General features: G+C 40.8%; 1 pseudogene; it reads right to left on the bottom strand.

Annotated features, from left to right (window-relative positions):
* Window positions 1-23,979: 23,979 nt before the first annotated feature.
* On the bottom strand, window positions 23,980-24,396 carry LOC149218836 (putative sugar phosphate/phosphate translocator At1g12500 pseudogene; annotated as a pseudogene).
* Window positions 24,397-25,550: the final 1,154 nt, after the last annotated feature.

The raw sequence follows: 25,550 nt of genomic DNA, 5'->3' as shown, positions 1-25,550 counted from the left end.
CGTCGTCCAAAAACTGAAAATCGTGTGCAGACGCGCGCAAGTAAGTGTCTCAACCTTCTCTCCATCAAATCGCATGAATATTACTTTGATTTGTTTGCATGGCGTAAGAGTGAATGGTTGAGCAGCCGTATGGCCAGTTGACTGGCCACGTCGGCTAGTTATGGTATAGTTGGATGATCGTGTGGCAGCCACGACAAAGAAAACACGCAGCACGCACGTGAAGATAGTCCCATCAACCGAGAAACGAGTTTAACCGAAAAGGGCGGCGGCAGATCTGTGGGAATGAATGCGGCAGCGAGTGAATATGCAGGCGAATGATGGGTGACGTCGCCCAACGGTCCGGCGGGGACAGCTCACCCCCCGCGCCACGAGCTGCGCCGATTCAAAATCTAATCGGCTAGATTATGCGCATGTATTCATCAACCTCCACTTCAAAACTTGAGTGGCTCTTCTGATTTCCTCAGCGCGTTGATACGCCAAGCTTTCGGCTACCAGAACACCGGTGAAGCGCACCTCAACCGCAGTCCAATTGCAGTCCTCCCCGAAGTTTGCATACTGCTCCTACAGGAATAGTTTCTACAGGAACGCAGTCCTACAGGAAGCAGTCTCTACAGGAACGCAGTCTTCTACAGGAATGCGGGTGTTCACGTAAAAAAGGTGGCCGAGTAACGAGGTAACCCTGGACTCCTCATGCAATTGCTCATTTAAGGTGGTAGGATTGTCAGTTACTGTCTGGGTAAATGAGAAAGTAGACAAATTGCTGTTTGTGTGCCCATACTGCAATTCTATAGGATTGTTGCGTGGTTAGACTGTGTTGTAAAATTTTTGTGGGTTATACGCATTGTTCTGCACTCTGTCACCGAAACTAAACTCTCTTCCACCATCACCACCTCCGGTTAAGAAAATTGTGCCATCAAGCTGGGTGGATTTATCAGGCGAGAGCCCACTGATTCAAATACACTAAGAAGAAATCAGGCAGTGGTAGAGCTCTTCACTAGAGCACAATGGATGCCTTTTTGTGATAAGTTACAGGGGTACGATGAGGAAGTGGCCGAGGAATTCTTGCAGGCCCTGAGGCCAAAATCCAAGGTGCTGGCCACAGTCAATTTCAGAGGCCTAAGCCTCAAGATCACCCCGCAGTCTATCAGTAGAATCACTGAGCTTCCTATGGGTCTCCCGTGGGATAAAGAAGAACGAAAGCTAAGCCAACAAGCCAAGAAGGAGTTCTTCCCACCTGAAGAAGAATTCACAGAGGATAAAAATGGGGTGAGAAGGACAAGCCTGTTGCCACCATGGAATGAAGTCAGTTTGAAAATTATGAAATATATCACCTGTGAGGGTCGTTACAGCATCGTATATGCGTATCACTTCAGGCTTCTCAATGAACTAAGACACCGGATTGACCTTCCTGCAGCACAGAGGCTGAGCATTCCTTACTTTTTACTACAGTCCTTGATGGAGTGCTCTACAAAGCTCAAGGACGGCATTCCGGATCAGGTAGCCCACCATGGGTTAGTCAAGCTTCTTGTGGAGGATGCTCTCCACTCATATAAAGTCCCCCTCGCATGGGAATCATTTAGGAATTTAACAAGAGAAGGGGACATAAAAATGTTGCTTGAAGAAACGGGATCCTCTAGCGGTGAAGAAGAAGAGCCAGTAGCCGAGAGTAAGAAAGGGAAAAGCCAAAAGATACCGACTCCAACACAGAAGAAAGAACGAAAGGAGAAGGAGGAGGGAAAGGATAACAGAGCAAAAGAGGACACCCCATCCTGTCCGCAAGGGAAAAGAGGTTGAAAAGTAGGGCAGCCAAAACCGAGGTGGTCCCTGCCAGCCCAAGGACCTCGTCAGCTCCTGCAGTCAAAGCCAAAAGCAAAATCCATGCAGCCAAGCAAGAAAAGGTGGTGAGAGTTGCATCTGCAGGAACGCAAAAACAGGCTTCTACAGGAAGCCCGGAAGCAGCCTCTACAGGAAAACAAACGCAGGCTTCTACAAGAAGCCCAAGATCAACGCCTACAGGAAAGCAGACGAAGGCTTCTACAGGAGGCCCAAAAACAGAGAAGGGGTCTTCTACAAGAAACCCACAGAGTGTAAAGAAAGAGTCTTCTACAGGAGGGCCGAAAGTGGACAAAGTAGGGTCTTCTACAGGAAGCCCGAAAATAGAAAGGGAAGGGCCTTCCACAAGGAGCACCGGGAAAGTAAAAGGCACGGGAGAGAAAGCTGATCCTCTCGAAAAGGAGGTGGCAGCTGCGCTGGCTGCCCTCAGCACACCTGCAAAACCAAAAGAAAAGAGGGAGAGGGAGATCCCTCTACCTTCCGAGACCAGGAGAAGTCAGAGAATGAAGACAGACAAGCCGCAGCCTCCTTCCAGCAGCACAACCACTTTAGGGAGTGTTCCTACTTCACCCAGTAAGCAAACTCCCTCTAAGACACCGGCCACCCCCGAGAAAGGAAGCCCGAAGATCACCTCCTGGACACGAAAGATAGGCCAATCGCCTTCCGAAGCCCGGCTCAAAGAAACAGGAAAGAGGGAAGAAGTTCCACCCTCGTCACCACCAGGGGCAGAGAAGGCAGGGCCATCAAAAGCAGAAAAGAAAGAGCCTGTTCCGGTCCCGAGTCCTCGGCCAAGGACAAGGAGCAGGAGCAAGGTTGCTCAAGGATGAGAAAATGGTTCAGCTGGGGGGTGATGATGAGCCCCAATTTTGGTACAATTTGGGCTCATTTTGGCCTATTCTACTTGCTCAAACCATTCATATTTTATTGCTTATGCATGCATTTCTTAGTTTGTTCATGTTGTTTGTAGGAAGAAGGGTAGGCACTCTGTCTACGTGACTAATGCATTATGATTCCAGGTTTTGGCATTAAAAGGGAGCAAAAGACAACGCAAAAGGAGACAAGGAGACAACGAGGTGGCACTGCTGGTTTTTAGGAGAGGATTTCCACGGTCTTGGGGACATTCCTCGTGATTCCCACCAAGAACTCCGAGCTCCAATCCATCTCCCCTCCGAGCTTAGAAGCAGCCAGTTGTTCTACAGGAACAACAGTTACAACTGTTCTACAGGAACAACACTTATGACTGTCCTACAGGATCAGCAGTTAAAATCTAGTTGGACAGCGGAGCTCCTAAAATCAAGGACACTTGTTGGATCACTGTTTTGCATAAGTATAGAGGCCGTAGCCTTTGATAGGTTGTTGAAACTTTCGCATTACTATTGTAATCTTGGAGCACAGCTCGATGTTAGTTCTTGTTGTAAGCCAGTTTTGGCATAACATCAGATTATGAATAAAGAAGGCAGATTTTGATCTAGCTCTGAGTTTTCTTAAGGAGACTATAGCTCTCAGGTTAGGGCCCAACCTGAGAGCCATAGATCCCCTCTGATGTAGTGTTGTTTGCATTTCGTTTCAGCACTCTGAGTTTTCATTTTCACATGCAATTTGAATTACAGGTTGTTGAATTAGTCTTTTTCATGAGCATAGATAGGACTAGTTTATGGTTGAATTGCTTTCGGTTGTTTAGTTAGATTAGCAGGTTGATAATACATTGGAGCTCCAGCAAAAAAGGTTGAGGAAGTCTCCACTGCCATCTCCGTTTGGAGATTGGAGTGCAGCCTATACCAGCCACAAAAACACGCAGTTCTTCACTTCATACATGCTGCAACATAGTCTCGTTATGATAGATCTTTCCACATGATTCACACCTGCACACACGCCTTCATCACAACTTCATGCACATTCTCCTTCGCGTTTTGGACTGTTGTTCATTGAATTTATACGCACAGGTAGTTTAGGTTGATGCATTTTCGGTTTGGTGACAGTCATAAGCATTTGTTTCACTTACACTGCTCTCTCTCGTTCCAGTACCTCATTCTCCATCTTGATCACACTTGCAAATACATCGTTGACCCCTGCTCCGCTCTGTTATCTCCCAAAGTCTTTCACTCCTCACATAGCTTCATTCTCTAGCCCTTTCATTGACCTAGTCCTCTATCTTCCAACCTACTCCCTACACTCACTCCCTATCCTATTCTTCCACTTCTGAGCCATCACCAGCCTTATTCCTACCTTACACATCTCCCCCTACCATTCCATCACTCCTCCATCACTTCAAACACTCACGGTAGGTCATCCTGTAGCAATTTGTAGACATCCTGTAGAAATCTCTGCGTATCCTGTAGGATGCCCTGTAGACATCCTGTAGGAGGCCACTCACTCGGTTGCTAAGCATCTGAATGCGAGGAACCTCTGTGGATGGATGCTAAGGATCCCTAGGGACCTCTCCTAGCCTCCCCAACTTGTCCCACGCTTTCCTTCCTTCTCCATCCCATCTGCACAACCAAACCCTAGTTAGCACAAAATCACAATCATTCCATCCACTTAAGGGAAAAATACAAAAACATGTCTTTTATGATGCAAGTAGCTTAGATCCATGCATTTCCACTTATTAGAGGTAACAGCAGCATTGGTAGAGGTTTCATTCACATTCTTTGCATTATAGAGGTTAGACTAGTTAAATTAGGGTTTCCTAGGTTTACATGCTTTGATTTGCTTTCAGTCCATTTTGTCAAGTAGAGTAGTTTTCCTTTAAGAATAGCTTTCGTCCATCAATTAGCAAGCTTCTTCTGAGAGCCTATAGAAGTTGGCTTGAGCCCTAGCGGACTTGTGCCAGCTGACCAAGTGACAGCTGCGACAAGAGCTAGTACTTGTGCATATAGCACCGTCGCTTCCAAGTTTGTACGAACTACCGGGTTGATAAAATGAGAGACAGGAAGCCCCAGGAGTTGTAGCATTATTGCTACAATACTGGAGCTCACCAATAGGGGCACAACAATATTAATAAGGGGTACAACTACAATAGTAATGGAGTAATCACTAGTATTATAGGGACCCAACATGCCCGTCTCCTTCAAAAAAGTGTTGTCCTCAATGCTTGAGTAGTTCTGTATGCTTCTGTATAAAATTCTCATCCTCCCAAGTGGAATCTTCAGCATATAAGTTCTTCCACTTGATAAGATACTCTGAAATTGATCGATTTCGTAGCTGTTGAGTTCTTGTTTCTGTGACTGCTTCTAGTTCCAATATAATTTTCCCTTCCTCGTCAAGTTCTAGCAATATTGTTTGAACTGGGAGCTTATCACCTATAACCTTCTTTAAACATGAAACATGGAAAACTAGGTGCAATCAAGAAGCTGCAGGAAGCTCCAATTTGTATTCCATAGTACCAATCTTTTGCAACACCTTGTACGGACCATAATACTTTGGTGATAATTTATTATCCTTCTTAGCTTGCTTAAGGGACATTTGCTTATATGGTTGTAGCCGTAGGAATATCCAATCACCTACATCAAAACGTCTTTCGATGCGATGTTGATCTGCGTGTTGTTTCATTCTATTCTGTACCAACACGAGGTTATCCTTTAAGAGTTGGAGGACTTGTGGTTGATGTTCGATGTGATGTTCCACTGCTTGAACCTTAGAATTTTCTCTTAAATATGATGTGATGGATGGTGGCTGATACCCATAAAGTTCCATAAATGGGGTCATTTTTGTTGTTGTATGGAAGGAAGTGTTACACCACCATTCAACCAGAGGAAACCATTTGACCCATTGTGTCTGTTTATCAGATACAAAGCAACGAAGATATCCTTCCAAACATTTCTTTACTATCTCAGTTTGCCCCTCAGATTGAGGATGATAAGATGAGCTATGAGCTAACTGAGTACCAAGATAAGAAAATAATTCTGTCCAAAAATTTCCAGTGAAAATGGGATCTCTGTCCCTTACAATAATCTTTGGGTTTCCATGTAGCTTTTGAATTGTTTCCATAAATGCAGTAGAAACTGTAATGGCTTTAAATGGATGTGATAATGCACAAAAGTGTGCATACTTGGTAAGTCTGTCAACTACCACCATGATGACACTCTTTCCCTCAGACTTGGGTAAACCTGTGATAAAATCCATTGAAACCTCCTCCCAACGTTGGCTTGGAATGGATAAAGGTTGTAATAGACCCAGTGTCTTAATTGTTTCAACTTTATTTTGTTGGCAAACCAAACATTCCGCCACAAACTTTTGAATATCTGATTTAAGGCCATCCCAAAAAAATTCCTTCTTAACCCTGTGGTAAGTTTTTAAAAATCCCGAGTGCCCTCCTAAGGGAGAAGTGTGCAATTCCATAAGAATATTTTGTTTTAGCTGGGAATTCTTATAGAGGTATAAGCGATCTTTGTACCGTAATGAATCATTTTTCCAGCTAAATGTATTCGACGTACTGGAATCTTGTTGTAACTTTCAAATAAGTTCCCACACTTCTTCGTCTTTCTTCCATTCCTCCCTTGATTCGTTTATCCAATCTGGTTGGATAATAGAAATGGCGCACAACAATGCTTCCACATCCTCATCCTTTCTTGAGAGTGCATCTGCCACCACATTTTGCTTCTCTTTTTTGTAGATGATTTCGAAGTTATAACCTAACATCTTTGTGACCCACTTTTGTTGCTCTTCAGAGGATAATATTTGTTCTAAAATGTATTTAAGGCTATCATGATCCATTTTTACCTTGAAGTTTCTTCCCATTAGGTAGGGTCGCCATTTCTTAAGTGCATGGAGTATCGCCAACATTTCCTTCTCATAAATAGCTTTGTGTAAAACCTTTCCTTTGATTGGACGACTTTCAAAAGCAATGGGTCTTTCATATTGCATTAAAACAACACCAATTCCATTTCCTGAAGCATCACATTCCACAATAAAGGTTTTGGTGAAGTCCAATGTAGCTAAGACAGGTGCTTGGCACATTTCCTCTTTAAGATGTTCGATGGCCTTTGTTGCTTCTGGAGTCCATGAAAATGCATCTTTCTTCAATAGTGTTGTTAGAGGTGCTGCTATTCTCCCATAATTCTTAACAAACTTGCGATAATACCCTGTCAACCCAAGAAATCCTCACAGATGCTTTATGGATGTGGGGATTTTCCATTCCTTAATGGCTTTAATTTTGCTAGGGTCTACCTTAACTCCTTCATGAGATACAATATGACCCAGATATTCCACCTCTTGTACTCCAAAGAAACATTTGGATCTTTTTGCATATAATTGTTTCTCCTCTAATAGTTGTAGTACCCTGTCAACATGTTCAACATGATCCTTCCAGGACTTGCTATATATTAGTATATCATCAAAAAATACTAACACAAATTTTCTAAGGAATGGTTTGAAAATTGAATTCATCAAACCTTGAAATGTTGAGGGTGCATTGGTAAGGCCAAAAGGCATGACCAAAAATTCATAATGACCCTCATGAGTTCTAAATTTTGTTTTTAGAATGTCTTCAATCTTCATTCCGATTTGATGATATCCTGAACAAAGATCCAACTTGGTGAAGTAAATTGATCCATGCAATTCATCTAGTAATTCATCAATGACAGGAATGGGAAAATTATCTTTAATAGTGAGCTTATTGAGCTCCCTATAATCCAGACACATGCGCCATGATCCATCCTTCTTGTGCACCAATACTACTGGAGCAGAGAAAGAACTTTGTCTCGGTTGAATTATACTAGCCTCTAGCATTTCTACAACCATACATTCAATTTCACTTTTTTGGGCATAGGGATATCTGTACGGCCTGATGTTTGGAAGAACACTTCCTGGAATCAGATGAATAGTGTGATCATGATCACGAATAGGTGGGAGACCTTTGGGAGTCTCAAATACCTTGGAATGATTGTCCAAGACTTTTTGGAGATCTGGAGAAATAGATGATTCCAATGTGGAAACATCTAGCGAACATAATTGTGCAATTACACCTTTCTGTTCCTTTTTTAGAAGCTTTGTCATACTGTTAGAGCTGATTATCTTTCCCGGTTTCCCTGCAATACCCCTTAATTCAACTTCCTTTCCTTCCACATAAAATTTCATGAAAAGTTCTTGAAAATTAAACGCTATTGTACCCAAGGATTGTAGCCATTGGACTCCTAATACAACATTAGCACCTCCCATTGGAATGGAAAGCAGTGGGCTAGTCAATACATATTCTCCCATGGATAGCTTGATATTATGGCACTTTCCAGAGCGATTTATTATTCCTCCATTTGCAACCATCACTTGACACTCTGGTGCTGGATATAAGAAGCAATTCAATTATTTTGCTACCTTACAATGAATAAAATTGTGGGTACTTCTTGAATCAATCAACACTATTACCTTTTTCTTCTTGATTTGTCCTTCTATCTAGATGCTTTGAGGAGTGGTAATTCCCGCCAATGCATTACAAGATATGGTCAGATTCATTTGTTCTTCATCTAGGCCTTGTTCTTGGAGTATATCCTCTTCTTTTGACATTTCTTGCTCCTTTTCTTCTTCCTCTTCACAATCTATGTAGAATAATTTCTTCTCAGCACACTTATGACCTTTAGTGTATTTTATATCACAACTGTAACAAAGCCCTTTTGCTCTTTTTTCTTCCAATTGTTGTGGTGTCAACCTTATAGGTTGTGGAAGACTAGTGGCAACAACACTTTCATCTTTATTGTTGTGAGTGGTATGCTTCCTGGTTGCCATAATTTTGCTTTCCATTTTTCTTGCTAACCTGAATGTCTTCTCTAATGAAGCAAGTTCCCAAAGGTGAACATCATGTTGGATATTATCCTTTAAAGACCCTATGAACACGTCAATCCTATGCTCCTCTGGAATATTTTTTACCCTTATGCTCAATTTTTGGAAATCCTCAATGTGCTCCATTATTGAACCCTTTTGTTTGAGACTTATCAATTGGCTAAAAAAAGTGTTGCTTTTTGTATCCTCATAATGTGCTATCAATTCTTCCGTAAAAATTGCCTAGGTGATAAATTGTTTACGAGAGCAAAGCCATTGATACCATACAAACTGATTTGGTTCCAAATATAAAGTTGCAATACGTACATTTTGTGTGTTTTGCACATTATTGAGATCGAAAAATTGCTCCATCTGTAATATCCATGTTGCAGGATCCTTGCCATAAAACTTCCTCATCTCGATTTTTGAAATATGGTGCGTCTTCGATCCAACATTAGAGTCTATGAAATCATGATTAACATTTCCTTTGTTTGCATCATGAGTTTCCTTTCCTCCCCTTTCACCATTAGTAAGTATTTCTTGTAGAAAATTTGTCAAATCTGCCTTCAAATCTATCTTCAAATCGTCAATCTTGGCTTCCACGCCCTTTATCTTAGATTCCACTCCATTTATCTTAGCTGTTGTTAGCTTTTGTGAGAGTGGAATTTGTTGCACTTGGTCTTGTAATTTAGATATATCATGTAGCATTTCTTCCTCTTCTTCATGAGTCATGCTAGAGCTTTCAGATTACTTACTAGGTGTTTTCATTTTCTTTCCCCGGGGCATCAGTTACCGATACTAATGCTCTATTATGCCCTTTGAATTCCTTCAAAATAATTTTTCAAACCAAGCTTAAGCAAACATTTAAAAAATCTACACACCTTTTTTCACTTTGTAGGAGCTCGATATTGCCTCTGATGTATCTTTGTAATTTCGGATCATTCAATTCTGAAATTGCGACCTATGGTAGCCCTCTGTGTTCTCTTTCCAATGCCACCAGTTTGACCCCAATTGGATTCTCCAATGAAGAGTTATGCCAAATCTCTCACAGTCACCTGATTATAGACTAATTCAGTAGAGCGAACTTGTATGATGTGCCATGTGTCCCTGTTTTGACCTTTGGCTCTGAAAAATATATACAAGAAACTACAGTCTGTCCTCTTTTTGTACCTTCTTACAAAATTTCAATCCGATGCTCAGAGATAAAGTTATGATGATTTCCCCAGGTCACCTGTTTGGAATGTAATTCAGGAGTCTACAAAAAGACCAACTCCTCAGATCATATTCCATAAATATAGAGCGAAAAACTATGAAATTAGGACCCGAGCTTCAGCGCGATGTCTTCTGAAATGGGTTTTTTTTTTTAGCTTCTGAAACGTCGCAGAAAAAAAGTTACATCGAAAATCCCACGATGACCTGTTTGGAGCAGTGAAACCCTAGAATCCAAAGCTCTGATACCAAATGTTATGAAACCATCTCAAGAAGAAGATAGAAAAGATAGATCAACGCCTTAAAATTCAGCCTCTTCGAGGGGGCAATCTCCTTTACATTACATAAATGAACAATTCTTGGATGATTCAAATTACAAAACCTCCTTTCTATATATAGGAGTCTAAGGAGTCACAATATAACCCAGCCGACCTAACAATAATAATATAAAGCCACAAAAATAACAATAGAGGGATTCTATGGGGCATAGTAATAACAATATGGGGACAATAGGGGCACAACAATATTAATAAGGCATACAAATACAATAGTAAAGGGGTAATCACTAGTATTATAGAGACCCAAAATTGTGTGATGTTTCTCCCCTTGAGATTTGTGATGTTTTACTAGGCCAACCATACTTGTGGAAGCATCATGTACGTAAAGAATCATACCACTAAATGGAAGGATTATTTACATTTAGTTTTCTTATAAAAATAGTTATCAAGCATCACTCAAGAGGAATCCTTTCAAAGTTATGTATGGGTGAAAGTTCCATATTCCCTTGAGTTGGAGTTAGCCTAAGGATAGTCTTATGATAGGATCAGATATTTTGCAAGAAATGGAGAAAATTGTAAAGAAAATAAAGAAAAATATAAAATCAACACAAGGAAGACAAAATATTTACGCAAATTTGGAAAGGACACATGCTGGGAAGGGGTCCCTAGGTAAATTTTGATAAATTTTGTAATCGCTTTTTGTAAAGATGTAAAGTCTCCGCGAAATGTGGAAGCAAAGCGTGAAGCTGTTCAGAGTCAAAGGAGCTTTAGTCCCTTAGGTGGGTAGGTGATAGGAAGGTTTTGAGACCCGCCCGTGGTACACATACCATGGTATTGGAAAATCAAGGCTAAAAACAGAAGAGTCATATCGAGTCTAGGGGAGCATCTAATTGTTAGAAATATTTGTAAGGGAAAGTAAGCTAAGGTAGGAAAGGTCTATTTCCTATACTTAGGTGAAGGGGAAGGTTCTTGAAACTAAGTGCGCAGAGACCTTTGTAAGTCCGCAAGCTGAGTGCGCATGGAAAAGAAGTTTGTGATTGAATTATATATCTAGTAAAGATAGTTTTGAGCCAATATTTGTGCATCTGTGTATTACTTCTTACTTCAGCAAATTTTCTGTTTTTTCACTCTGTATTGCAAATGATATGAATTGGTGCTTATCTTGTGTGTGAAAGTGGTAGATTAGTATTGTTTATACATGTTAGGACTAATTAAAGGCCTTCACGAAGATCTGAAAGTTGTTTAATGTAAATTTACTGAAATAATATGTTCTGGAAGGGTGCAAAAAGATAGAAATAATCCCTAGGAGCCACAGGAACCTATCACATTGACCTTTGGATGCAGAAACTTGGTTTTTTCATCCCCCAATACTGCTTCGAGTGAGACTGCAATGTGCGCTACACGGATTGTTGCCAAAAGGGCCACTAGTTAGGGTTTTGTTGGCTGGTGCAGCTAATGTTGAACCTGGGTTAGGCCCCATCAAGCCAAAAACACACTAATAATTCCAAGTATGGGAACATGTATATATTAAATTTCAACCAAAAAAGAGTACCCTAAAATTGGGTAAATGTGCTAAATGAGCCCCTCAATCCCGTAGGCCATTTGAAATACTAGCTAGGGTAGGGCCAATGGCCTACACTTATCATTGCTAGCGTACATTAAGGTTCATAATGTATTTATTTTATCTCTTTTGAAAAAGTGTATTCATGATCGTGTTAATGTTATTGAATGGAATGGAGTATGTGTTGAATAGAAAGGTGATTTCCAGGTTGAGCCTCTACAAATTTTGGATGGAAGGGAAACTATACTCTAGAATCGATCTATCAGCCAGGATGAAGTGCAATGGAAGCACTTTGGGCTTGGGGAAGCCCCTCATAGGTGGATGAAAAAAAAAAAGAAAAAAAAAAAGATTTTACTATGTTATTTTGAAGGAAATGAATGTGTAAAAAACACCAAAGATGATGTTCCCTTTTAAAGGGAGGGAAGATTTAATACTTCTAGTAAAATAAGTTCTCCAAAAGTATTTTATGATTTTATATGTTTGACATGTGGTTGAAAAGATAAAGAGTGAAAAGTGAACATTTTATGAGATTGTAAATATTTATTTATGTTCATAAATAAAATTATTTAATTTATTTTTATTTTTGGAAATAAAAGAGGAGCCATCATGTGATAGGTTAGATGCCTAATTCCCATGAAACAATTAAAATCCGTTACGGTCAAAGAAAGGACAAAAAACAAAGAAAATGAAAAATCCTCCATTTTGAAACTTTTGGGGGATTACTCTTTCTGGTTGATCTAACTATCAGAGTAAGCATGATTGGAGACAAATGTCATGGGTGGAAGATGTTTAAGAGAGAATATTATGGGAGATAAAGGAAATATGAATTTAAAGAAGCAAGGTATCAGTGGGAGATAAAGATTGGACATGTGCCCATAATTAGCAAGAAGTTTCTTGGGCTTAAGGAGGCATAAAATTGTGGAATATTGTTTAATATTTTCCTAGCGTGATAGGAGTTATTGTCACCCTCTGCAAAGCTTATATTTAGCTATTAAAAAAGGTGCAATTGGGCAAAAAATTTTGCAACCATCTCCAGGGTCATAGAAGAAGTCAAGGATTGATTAGACCTCCTCCAATGGGTAATGCTCAGAATTAATTTTCCAACAATATGTATAACCCGTCAACTAGACCCTAGAATCAACAGTTATAAAAGATTGAAGTTACCCTTTAAAACCGGAAGCCAAGGAGAAAATTCCTTAAGGAAAAATCTCGTGATTGAAGATCGGAGGTCCTAAGGTGCAACACATGGTACAATAGAAGCAACTCATTGATATGCGATCAACGATCATTGATACCAGAGTTCAAAGGTCCAAGGCATAGGGTACAATGTTGTAACATAGGTTAGAACCCTGTCGTAAATCGATGATTGCAAATATCAGAATACTAGTAGCGTGGCGCATCGGCAGGTCATATATCAAAGGTTCCGACAGTCTACAAGTGATAATTATAAAGAAAATGCCTAGAAAAAGAGCCAATAGTGTAAAATTTTGAGGAGCACATCAGAAAATGTGACAAAATAAATCAAAGCCAAACCAAGGGGGAGGAGGGCCTTTTCTCTCTCCTCCAAGGATGCCACACGGTGAAGTATTATTGGATCTGATAAAGACACGGTGGTGCTGAAGTCACCATGACAGGGAAGTTCAAAGGACACGTGGCATGTTCATCCGCCACTTTTAGGGTCCAATGAGGGCATATCCAAGTGACACATGTCCCCCCTTCAGGAAGCGACGCATGGCACTGATGACATTATCAATCGACAATCAAGGATCAGGGGTAGCAGCACATTGTTCATCATAGGGAATTCATCGATGTCAAACCCCCGATATAGGAGCTAACCCACATTCATGTTGAGGAGCAAAGGACCAAGCATTGAGTGCTAAGGAGCAGTCCTGCAGTCAATGATCACAGGAAGGCAGGTCGCATAAGTGGCATGGCCTAGGAATCATCGATATGCCAATTGTGATATCTTGGGTGGGCCTAATCGGTGTTCAGTGGTCATAAACTATATAGGGCATAGACCCGCCCTTATTCTTTTTCAAAGTGGTCTAGATTGCTTCACGCATCAGAGATCACAATAATGGAGAGGAGGCAGCAAAGGCGAGCATTAGAAATTGTCGGTATACGAGATTCTATTTAAAAAAGGAACGTGTTTCCCAGACACGGGTCCAAAGGTCCTAGCACCTGAGGACTAAGGGCTCGATCATAGCCTTGAGTCACATGAAGCAAAAGGGGCTCAAAGCAAAAGGGGCTAAAGTGGATCAGAATGCCCCATCTCGTAATGACTTTTAAAGGGAAATCTCGAAGTGATAAAAACACAATCAGGTAATGCAGAGCTTTAAAGGCATGTTTGGTCGGGAGCTAAGGAATTTAAGAAGGATATGGAGCATTCCAAAATTGGCATGGGCTGACCCTGTAAGGCCCCTTGTGACACAAAATTGGGGTCAACACAGATAGAGTCAATGAAGGCATGAAAGCTCAGGAGGACTTGATGATTCAGCATGGTGCTCTATGTAGAGGGAAGATGAAGTACCATGCAAGTGAACTCTGTTTTTGTATTATGGCATTAAAATTATAGTTGACCACTCCTGACTCTAGAGAATGAATGATTCAAGAAGTAAAGGCTGTAAGTGACGGGAATCAACCAAGTAGTAGAGGAGGCCATACCATGGGCAAGCAACAACCTAAGAAAAGGCCATCATAGGGATGGGAATTAAGATATTTTGCAAAGGTTTTCCCCCTGCCAATTGACTTGTTTCGTCATCAGGTACTTGTCACAATTTAACAAGGAAATTAATTTGATTGTAGTCTTTTTGGGTCGTAGAGCCATCCTGGGATGAAATAACTAGTCAATCTGATAGCTAAGGATAGGCCAAGATATTTATTGTAATTATAGTTTAGATCTCACCTCTTATAAATGAGAGGGAAGCCACTCTTAAAACGATTCAGAATTTTGGGAAAGAAATTCCTAAGGGATCATTTTCTAGCTTTACAAAGGCATTGGATGAACTTTGATGTATGCACTCTACCATAGAATTTAATGAAAGAATTATGGTGGTTCTAAACTCCTTGATTTGCAGTATGTTTTACTCTCTCATTATTTCATTATGCATTTGACATTTTCCTTAGATTGCATATAAGTAGTAGCTAGATATATTTCCACTATATGCAGGTTCATTTCAGTCAAATCTTTGATAAAATAATGCCTGTATTGATATGGTGATACGGTCTTTAAAAGTCGCTCCATGCATATTAGCATCACATAAAACCTCTCATTGCTCTCGCTTTCCTCTAGATCCAGTGAAACAAAATTCTTAAAATATAAGCTCTATTTTGATGGATTTTCTCGTTATTATCTCCTACTCTTCCATCTCCATTAACAATTGATTCGTTGTGAGTTTCAATCTGCTTTGGCCACCACTATTTGAGTATTACTCCCCGTGGAATTATGCACACATGTTATTACTTACACTGTGTTTCATGAGCGGTTTGAAGCAACCCTTTCAAGCTATTCGTGACAAAAAAATATTAGTGTTGCAAGCTCCCATTGAGACTAATCTTCCGACACTAATTAAAATGTTCTAGGCATTGGTCTATAATCAACCTAGAGGTTGTCTCTAGGAATATTTCCTATCCCTCAAAGCAACCTCACCCCAAGTTTTCGGAGAAGCTGCAACTTCTTTTTGGTGACGTTTCTGGGGAAGTAATTGTGAAATACTTTTCCCTCGGTATGACAAATCACTACATTCCCCCAGTTAGATAAGAGATGGAAGTGTGGGTTGAAGAGATCTCACCTTTGCAAATCTACTATATCTATTTTTATTTTTCATTTTAGATCCTAAAAGGCCCCATACTCGTGAAAACCCCTCAGTGCACCCTTAGTGCACCTGACGAGAGAGGTCCACCCCTCAGTGCAGCCTCCCTAGAGGAAAAATAAGAAGTTGAGGAGATAAAAAATATACCCCATTGCAGCCCTACCCATAGTGTGAACAATCCCTTATTCCACAGTTAGTCAACTATCATACAATTGGTAATACCTCAAGGTCTTCTAGGAACTTAAGCACCCCTAATCCAAATGGTTGTCCCAGGATTCTTGCTAAACAAGTAGGCTCCCTTAAACCTTCCTGAACCTACACATGCCATGTCACAGGACTACCTCAAGCTCCTACTCAGGTATAACAAGGAATCTAATGTAACAACACAAAGACACATAGAATGTTTTTGTTCCTTTACAGAGAATTAAAATTTTAAACATCAGGATGTAGTGTTGAGGATTTTCATCCAATCCCTGGACAACGAGGTTAGGAAATGGTTCAAATCCCTGCCAAACACTTCCATCAACACTTGGGACGAAATGGAGAATACCTTTTTGCAAATATGGGGTGAGAAGAGAGACCATGGGTACATCCTCACTTAGTTCAACACTATTAAGAAGAAATCTGTTGAGGATGTCTTAGACTTCATTAAAATATTTAATAAGATGTACAATAATATTCCCGCTAAAATCAAACATCCACTGATCACTTCCCGAGTGGTTTTTACTGGAGAATTTGATTCAGATTTCAGTTTTACTGTTAGAGAAAGGAGGTCTGCGACTTTAGATCAGATCCAAACCGATGTCCTAGAAGTAGAGGCAACCTATACCTCCACATGAAAGTTGAGAAGAATAACCTACTTTGGGGAGAAGAAAAAGGGAAAATAAGAGGTAGCTTCCCAAAGTGAAAGAGAATTTCAAGACTAGAAGATAGATGAAATCGATAAATTGATTAAAATCTTATCTAGTAAACTGACAAAGATGGAGTTGGAGAACAAAATCCTTCAGAGGCAGAGCTTCCTAGCTACCAATCGGGGTTATAATCACCAATATAGAGGGCCTCCCCTAGAGTTGATGAAAAGGGAGAGGAAAGGACAATAGGACCATATTAATCCTCCATTGTACATAGAAGATGATCCTGAGGAACTTTCACTAGAACCAAGTAATTTTTAGGGGAACCTGTACTCCTCTTCCTCAAAGGACGGGAAAGAACTCAAGACATATGAAGATGAGGGGGAGATGTAGGCCATGTTGGACAATGATGAGCTCGATGGCTATTTTAAAAGGTTCTCTAACTTCATGCAAGCTCAACTGCAGAAGAAGTATGACCTCCGATCATCCAGAAAGAGATTGAGAGCACCAAATCATAATGAAGGTACCTCTTCCGAGGAGCCCCCTGAGTCTGCGGATAAAGGGAAGGGATATGTGGATCCAATTATGTCCATGAAGAAAGAGTCCTTCGAGCAGAACAACCACCAGCCTAAAGTCATTAAAAGAGGTAAGTCACCTCCCTCTACTAAACTTGTCCATAAAAAAGGAAAATAGTTTGTAGAAACTAGCACTGGATAAATAAGTCATACGCACTTTAACCTCCATAAAGAGATTGAAAAAATCAAGACCCTAGTCCCATTGTCTAAGCTCTTGCGGTAGCCCACTTACAAGGCCCAAGTCTCTCATTTTTTGTTTCCTTCTAGTCCAGCTCAACCCCTTGACATCCTAAACCTACAAGAAGAAAGACCTATGGTAGTCTTTGGACCTCATGTTGAGGAGAAAGATCCTTCTACACCACCTTTTTATGTCACTATGGTAGTATGCTACCTCCTACTCCACAATTGCATGTTAGACACTGGAGCTTCCGATAATTTGATGCCATTATCCCTAATGGAGTTGTTGAATCTTGAAATAACTAGGCCCTATAAGGACCTCTATTTCTTTGAATCTAAGAGGGTTAGGTGCTTGGGGATGATCAAGGACCTGGTGGTCAATTTGTCCTAGATCCCAGCAAAAAGTGTGGTGATGGATATTATAGTTGTAGACATCCCAACAATGTTTGGAATTCTTTTGTCCAGTTCTTTGGGATATATTATGGGAGGGTCTATCAAGTTAGGTCTAACTTAAGCTACCATTCCTATATTTGGTGGAGAGGAAAGAAGGTTGTATAGAGAATCTAGATTCCTCAAAACGATCACCAGAGCCGATTGTTCAGACAATACACCTACGTATGAGACAGAGAGGGACATCTCCTGCCTTATGCTGGAAGAAGATGAATTCATTCTAGAGGAGACACAAATACATATTGCGGTCCAACCAAACTGACAACTCATAGAATGTAACAAGGTGTGGAAGCTGTATTTTGATGGTGAAAATTCAAAAGAAGGAAATGGGGTAGGAATATTGCTGATACCTCAGGAAGGGAACTTAATTCCTCTATATTTCAAACTGGAATTTGAGGTCACCAACAATGTGACAAAATATGAGGCACTACTACTAGGCATACAAGTGGTAAAGAATATCAATATAGATTGCCTGGTAGTATTTGGAGATTTTGAACTAGTAGTCAAGCAGATCAAAGACCAATGCCAATCCAAACACCCTCGGGTGAGGGTCTATAGAAATGAGGTTTGGGACTTGATCGACAATCTCTTCTAAGATTTCAATATGTAATTTATGCCAAGATAATGAAACCAAATGGCCGATTCTTTAACCATTGTTGCCAACAAATTTAAGCCACCACAGAATCCTCTGCTCAGGTATGAAATTGAAGTCAGATATAGACCCTCGGTGTCAAACATTGTGAAAAATTGGAAAGTATTTGAGGATGATGAGAAGATCAAGCATTTCATGGAGGTCATCGAGGAATTATCAAACTCCGTGGTTGATCGAGAAGAGGAAGAAATAATAGAAGAGTAGCCAGCTACATGGGAGGAAAGCATCATTGAATAGAAGGTTCTGCAGTTGGAGGGATACACCATTCGACGGGGTCTAGTCCCTTTGGAATGGATATTCAAACCAAACGATGTAGCTTCAAAGATAGCTAAATAGGAAGTTGAAGAACACGTGGAGGATTGCAACATAGCTCAGAGGATGAACCCTGGTTGGTCAAGTTATCAACCAAGATCCCCCATCACTGAAAACAAAGGTACTTAAATCTCCTGAAGGCTTATAAAGATGTTTTTTCTTGCTCTTATGATCACTTGAAAAATTTTGATGTCAATATTATGCAACATAAGATTCCCCTAAAGAATGACGTGAAGCCTTGTAAGAAAAAACTCAGACAGATCAATCCACTTCTCATCCCATCCATCGAGAAGGAAGTGAAGAAGTTTCTTCAAGCGATGATCATTGTACCCTGAAGATACTCAAAATGGGTGGCGAATATCGTTCCTATTAGGAAGAAGAGCGAGAAATTAGACTGTGCATGGATTTTAGGAACCTGAACAAAGCTTCGTTGAAGGACAACTACCCATTTCCTAAAATGGACCACATTTTACAAAAGGTAGTTGGATCTGCTAGGATGTTAATGATGGATAGATTTTCTAGATATAACCAAGCGGTCGTCAACTTGAAGACCAAAGGAAAAATTCATTCATGACTCTGTGGGGGACTTTCATGTATGCTAGGATGCCATTTGTCTTAATAAACGCAAGAGAAACCTTCCAGAGGGAAATGGAAATAGTGTTCGTTGGAGATAAAGATAAGTTTCTGCTGGTATACCTGGACGACATCACTTTTTTCTCCAAAAGATATGAAGAACACATTGAACACCTGAAGCTTACCTCTGAAAAGTGTAGAATGTATGGGCTCTCTCTGAACCCCAAGAAATCTCATTTCACTTTGAGTGAAGGAAAAATATTGGGCCATATTGTAATGTAGGAAGGGGTAAGTGGATCGCAAGAATCCAGGAGTATGACATGGAGGCAAGACCCACAAAGCTCATAAAGAGACAAGGACTGGCTAAAATCCCATCAAAGTTTAATTTTCAGGCATTGGGGATAAATCTATTAGCAGAAGAGGGTGAAGAGGGTACACAACCCATGATCCAGACCGCAGTCCAAAAGATTCATGTCAAATATGAAACTTTGACCTAGTATCAAAGTATCATCCACTATTTCCTATTTCTAAGATGCCCGACATATGTGTAGAGAGCCACTTGCAGAGCATTGAGGGCTCAAGCCCAAAATTTTGCTATATGTAATGGGAAATTGTACTAGAAAGACCTGGTGGGAGTACTATTATTGTGTTTGGTCAAAACAAAAATGAAAAGAGTGATGGATGAGTTCCATAATGGCGTTTGTGGGGAACACTACACCTGGAAGACCACTGCACATAAGATACTCAATGCAGGGTTCTATTTGGCTCACACTATTTGGAGACGTCCATTCTTATGTTAGGGGCTATCAATAGTGTCAACTATTTGCTGAGAAGCAAAGATTGGCTCCACTCCCTTTGATCCCCATTATTATAGAAGAACCCTTCAGACAATGGGGACTAGACTTCAACAGGGAAATAAATTCTCCTTCTAGTGGCAAACACAAGTGGATCATCACTACCACAGACTACTTCACCAAATGGGTAGAAGCAGTCCCAACCAAGAATTCAACTGACAATATGGTTATGGAATTTTTAAAGGAGAATATCTTGGCTAGGTTATAAAGATCGTGACTGACAATGCCTAGGATTTCAAGTCTGCAAAGTTTAATGCATTTTGTCAAAAATATAACATCATAGATGGACATTCCACCACTTGTTGTCCCCATGGAAATGGGTTGGCTGAGTCATCCAATAAGACATTGGTAAGATTCATGAAAAAGGAAATTGCAGAAGGTCAGAGGAATTGGGATTCTGAGCTGAAATTCACACTATGGGGAAATGGAGTCACTCCAAAAATATCCACAGGACAATCCCATTTTGATTTGGTTTATAGGAAAGTTATTTTATTCCCCATTTAGCTTGATATGTCGATGGCTAAGATACTACAAGAAGTAGAAGTGGAACCAAACTCTCTAACTAGAAGGATACATCAATTGGTGGAGCTCCAGGAAACTCGAGAGCAGCTGAATCAGAGGCTGGAGAACTACCAGAAAAAGGTAAGTCCATGTTTGATAGAAAGGCCAAAGAAAAACCTAATCAGCCAGGAGATCTAGTTTTAAGGTGGCATGCAAGAAGAGAAGATAAAGGAAAACATGGGAAATTTGACCCCTTGTGGTTTGGGCCCTTCAAGGTTGCTGAGACAAAGGGAAACAATGCTTTCTTACTGGAGAACCTGGAGGGTGAAATGCTTGAGTTGCCTATAAATGGGAAGTTCCTCAAATTATGCTTCCAACATAAAAAAGGTCCATCCCTCACCCATTGTACATATTGGTGAAACATTTTATAAAATTAGTTATACTTTTAGTCCTTTACAATTCTGTTTTTTATTTTATATATAGTTGAATAAAATAAATCCATGCCCAATGGGTAGAAGGGCACTAGTCTACAGGTTCTCATTACCTTGATTGCAAGGCACTGTCCCCAGGTGGAGCCAATGTTATCACCCTCTGCAAAGCTTATCTTTAGATGTTAAAAAAGTTGCAATTGGGAAGAAACGTTTTTAGCCATCTCCAGGGTCACAGATGCAGTCAAGGATTGATTGGACCTCCTCAAATGGGTAATACTCAGAATTAAGTTTCCAACGATATGTAGAACTACTCAATTGGACCCTGGAATCAAAACTTATAGCAGATTGAAGTTACCCTTGAAAACTGGAAGCCAAGGAGATCATGCCTTAAGAAAAAATCTCGTGATCGAAGATCGGAGGTCCTAAGGTGCAGTGCATGGTACAACAGAAGAAACTTGCTGATATGCAATCAATGACCACTGATATTATATTTCAGAGGTCCAAGGCATAGCTACATTGAGGTGATCAGAGGTTAGAGCCATGACGGTAATCGATGATCGTAAATATCAGAAGACCAGCACTGTAGCCCATCAGCGGGTCACACATTAGAGGTCCCGACAGTCTGCAAATGACCACTGTAAAGAAAATTCTAGGAAAATGAGCCAACAATGTAAAATTCTGGGGAGCCCCTCAGAAAACAGGACAAAGTAAATCAATGCAAAACCAAGGGGGAGGCGGGCCTTTTCTCTATCCTCCAAGGATGCCACACGGTGGAGTATTTTTCGATTCGATAAAGACATGGTTGCACTGACATCACCATGACAGGGAGGTCTAGAGGACACATGCCATGTTGATCTGGCACTTTCAGTTTCTAATGAGGGCATATCTAGGAGACACATGTCCCCCCTTCAGGAAGTGACGCGTGCCAATGATGATGTCATCAATCAACAATCGGGGATCAGTGGTAGTGGTGGGCTCCAGTATTGTAGCAATAATGCTACAACTCCTGGAGCTTCCTTCTCTAATTTTATCAACCCGGTAGTTCGTAACAAACTTGGAAGTGACGGTGCTGTATGCACAAGTACTAGCTCTTGCCGCAGCTGTCACTTGGTCAGCTGGCACAAGTCCGCTAGGAGCTTAAGCCAACTTCTATGAGCTCTTAGAAGAAGATTTTTAATTGATGGATGAAAGCTAACTCGAAAGAAGCTAATCTACTTGCGGAAAGAAACTGAAAGCCAAAAAGAAACACAAACCCTAGCAAACCCTAATTCTACCAGCTAGTCCTACCGATGCAAAGGAGAGCATGAAAACTACCGAAAGAGATGCCATTACTTCTAAGAAGGTAAAATGCATGTGTCTAAGTTATCACTATCTGAAGAAAACATTTTTTTGTATTTTTGTTTAAGTTATTAGAATTATCATGCATGTGCTTTTAACTGGCTTTTCACTGTGCAGAGGTGGATCAAGGAGGAGAAATGCTTGGGAAAGGTTGGGAAGGTTCAGAGAGGGTCTAAGGGGTCCCTAACACCCTTCCAGAGAGTCTCACAAAGTTTGGCTGCCAAGGAACCGTGTTTATGAGCTTCTACAGGAAGTCTGCAGGGGTTTCTACAGGAAGTTCTGTAATTTTTCTACAGGATGTTTCGTGATTGGGTTTTTGACTGATAGGTGAGTGGGAGAGAATGCATGAATGGGTAGGGAGGTAGGGTAGGGGCCTGGAATGACCCAATGACTGAGGGATGAGGTGATGAGAGGGTATGGAAGTCTAGCTTGCATCAAAGAAGGTTTATGCAATGGAAAGGCAAGAAGGTAGGGTTACGTGGCAAAAGAGCAGATGGGAGATGAGGAAACAGACTTGGTGATGGAGGAGCTGATCTGGATGAGGCTCAGATGAATGAGGAGGTGATGAAGGTGCCCTGCATAGTGTTTACCTGATCAAACCAACTACGTCTTGCATACAATCAAAATATTAGATGATCTATCTAACAGTTTAATGAGATCAGTGAACAGCAACCTTATTCATGACAAGAATCACGTACAGCATGTGAAAAAAACATTATCAAAGAGATATAAACGCATGACTAACTCCTACCAATCCATCCTAAACATAAAAAGCTACTTCAACCATCAAAAGCAACCTAAGTAACAAAGCACGAATTAAATCTAAAGAGCAGACTTTATTTTAAGAATGCAGCGAACACACATAAAGATAAACAAGGGAGGTACTGGGCGCTTGAGATGGGCCCAACCCCAAGAGCTACAGCCTCCCAAGAGAGATTTAGAGCTGGTGCAAAGCTAGATTCATCTTTATTAATCAAGAATGAAGAGTTACATCAAAACTGTCCACAAGGAGAGCTTGAGAATGAGCTAAAAGCAAAGCTAATCCATTGCCTACAAATCGAATTACAAAATGACTACAACAAGGCTATGAAATGACTAACTACTAGCTACTATCTACTGGCTAACTAGCTAACATCCACTGGCTAACCAAAATGAGGCCCTAAGCCTTCTTATTTATACAATTTGAGGACCCAACAGTCCTCCTAAAATTTAGGGACTCGGCTGCCCAAGACTTGTAGTTAACAGCAGTCCTACTTGACTTGCTTGGCTGCCCTTGTGTTGATTGATTCGGTGGCCCTTGAACTCCGAGCTGATGGTGGAGAATTCGAGGTAAGGACCCATAAATGAAGGGGACACCTTCCTACAAATCCTCTAGCTTGTTCTCCCACGAATTTGGCTGCCAAGTGCTCATTAAGACCTTCAATTTTGTCTCCAAGTTGACCAAAAAGGCTACACAAAGCACCCATTAGACTTGTTGGCATAATGACTAACCAAATTCACTCTATTAACATAAATATAATAAAAAACATGCAATAAACTAATGAGAATCGTGGATTCAGTCAAATTAGGAGGTTGAATGAGCCCAAATAATGGCCCATTTTTGGGGCTCATCATCACCCCCCTACTGAAAGTGTTGCTCATCCTCTGAGCAACCAATCTCTCTCCTCATCTTTGCCAGCCCTGGTGGACTCCTTTTCATGCCAAGCTTCTGAAGTGATGTCCTCTTCTCTGTCATGAAACCATGCTTCTTTTCTTCTTCCCACTGCCGGCTGCTTTTCCTAGTGAATTCTCAGCCTTGTTATGAGTGTGCAAGTATATGCAATCATATGGAAGAAATGGTGGCCTTGGCATTTCCTAAAACCTGCAACGTGAGGGCACTCGTATGTTTTGTAACAAGGAAGTTGGTTAAATTCACAAGATAAGCCATGGTCATGTTTCCAAGCAACATGAATATGATAAAGGTGTTTTCTCTGGCTTTTTCAATAGCAATAGCTAATACATTACCCTCCACAAAAAGAGTAACAGGAAGCAATAACAGCACAGCAATTGGTGCAATGTACATGAGAAAATTCATAGAGTGAAGCTTCTCTGCCTCAGAGGTAAGCAGGAGCCCCTGAACAACTGATTTCAATGCTCTGGCAGCAGTTGATCCTAGGCAAACCAAAAAGCCAAAAAGGTGGAATAATGGCTCACTGTTGCTTGCAATAACAATGCCAAATACCACAGGCACCAAGGCCATATAAACCACATAAGACTCCCTCTTACATGTTATTATAAATGCAAAATATTGCTGTGAAGAAGGGAGTTGTTGCCCCAATAGTTTGATTGAAGGAGACTAGCAAATAGCGCAGAGAAATATTGCCACAAACAACCGAGAAGGAGAAAATGAAGCTCAATGCCAATATCTCAAGAAACTATCTCCTGGAGACGATGAACTGCATTGGTACAATCTCTAACCATGAAATTGCCTTAAAACCATAAAATGACAGGCACACATGTGCAACATTGTGAGGAATATTGGGTATCTGCATCCAAAAAACTAAGTAGGCATTTGTTAAGCAATAGCACACCAATATTGGAAGAGTACCAAGCTGCAATAATGAGAGCTATTGTAATAGTCTGGGACACAGGAAATGCACCATATTTTCCTTCTCCTGTTGGAGTTGGAGGTATGTCAATAACTTCTTGTTCAAGCTTTGGATTACTGCCCCGCCTCGTCCATGTTTGTGTTTCGGCCATAGCTGAAGAGGGCTTGAAAAATCAGATCTGATCAATATTCGGAAGACCCAATTGGTTTCCAGACCTGAGCACCGTCTGGGTACTTGTCTATACTGTGTAGGACTTAGATGGACCCAAAACAGATGTGGATGTCTCGTTATTATAAGCCTCCCCCAACTCTGCAACTTGGTGATCGTTTTAGCCTCCTCGAGCTGATAGATGAAAGAGAGATCAGTTCCTATTGGGAACAGCTTCAGGTTGAGATTGAGGTGTATGAGAAGTGAGCGCAAACACAAATCTCATCAGAGAGCTCCACCCCAGTTCCGCCCGAAAACCAAGCAGCTTACTCTGCCCTGGAAGACGCTGTTGTATTTTCCTATAAAACGTCTTCCTGTAGAATGCTAGCCGGATTCCATAGGATGTCTCTGTGCCTCTGCACAATCTTGGTATGCTGGAGAATTTTGAACAGGCCAAAACAATCAGCGAAGGATGATAGGTTAATCATTTTGAGGAAGCAGAGGATGTATACTTCAGTTGAACATGATGCAAGTGCAAGTTAACATCAGTCTATGAGTTTCGGCTAAGCGCTCATTACTTCTGCGTGATTTTTGGTGGAGTGAGGTGGCAAAAACGTGTGCTGGCCCATATGAACTGCTGTGCTATCATGAACTGCAT

This window comes from Pinus tabuliformis, chromosome Q, assembly GCF_031772625.1.
Source record: "Pinus tabuliformis cultivar Carrire ecotype Pingquan chromosome Q, CPIR1, whole genome shotgun sequence".
Classification (NCBI taxonomy): Eukaryota; Viridiplantae; Streptophyta; class Pinopsida; order Pinales; family Pinaceae; genus Pinus; species Pinus tabuliformis.
The sequence above is the reverse complement of the archived record's forward strand: the minus strand, read 5'-3'. Positions and strand labels throughout refer to the sequence as shown.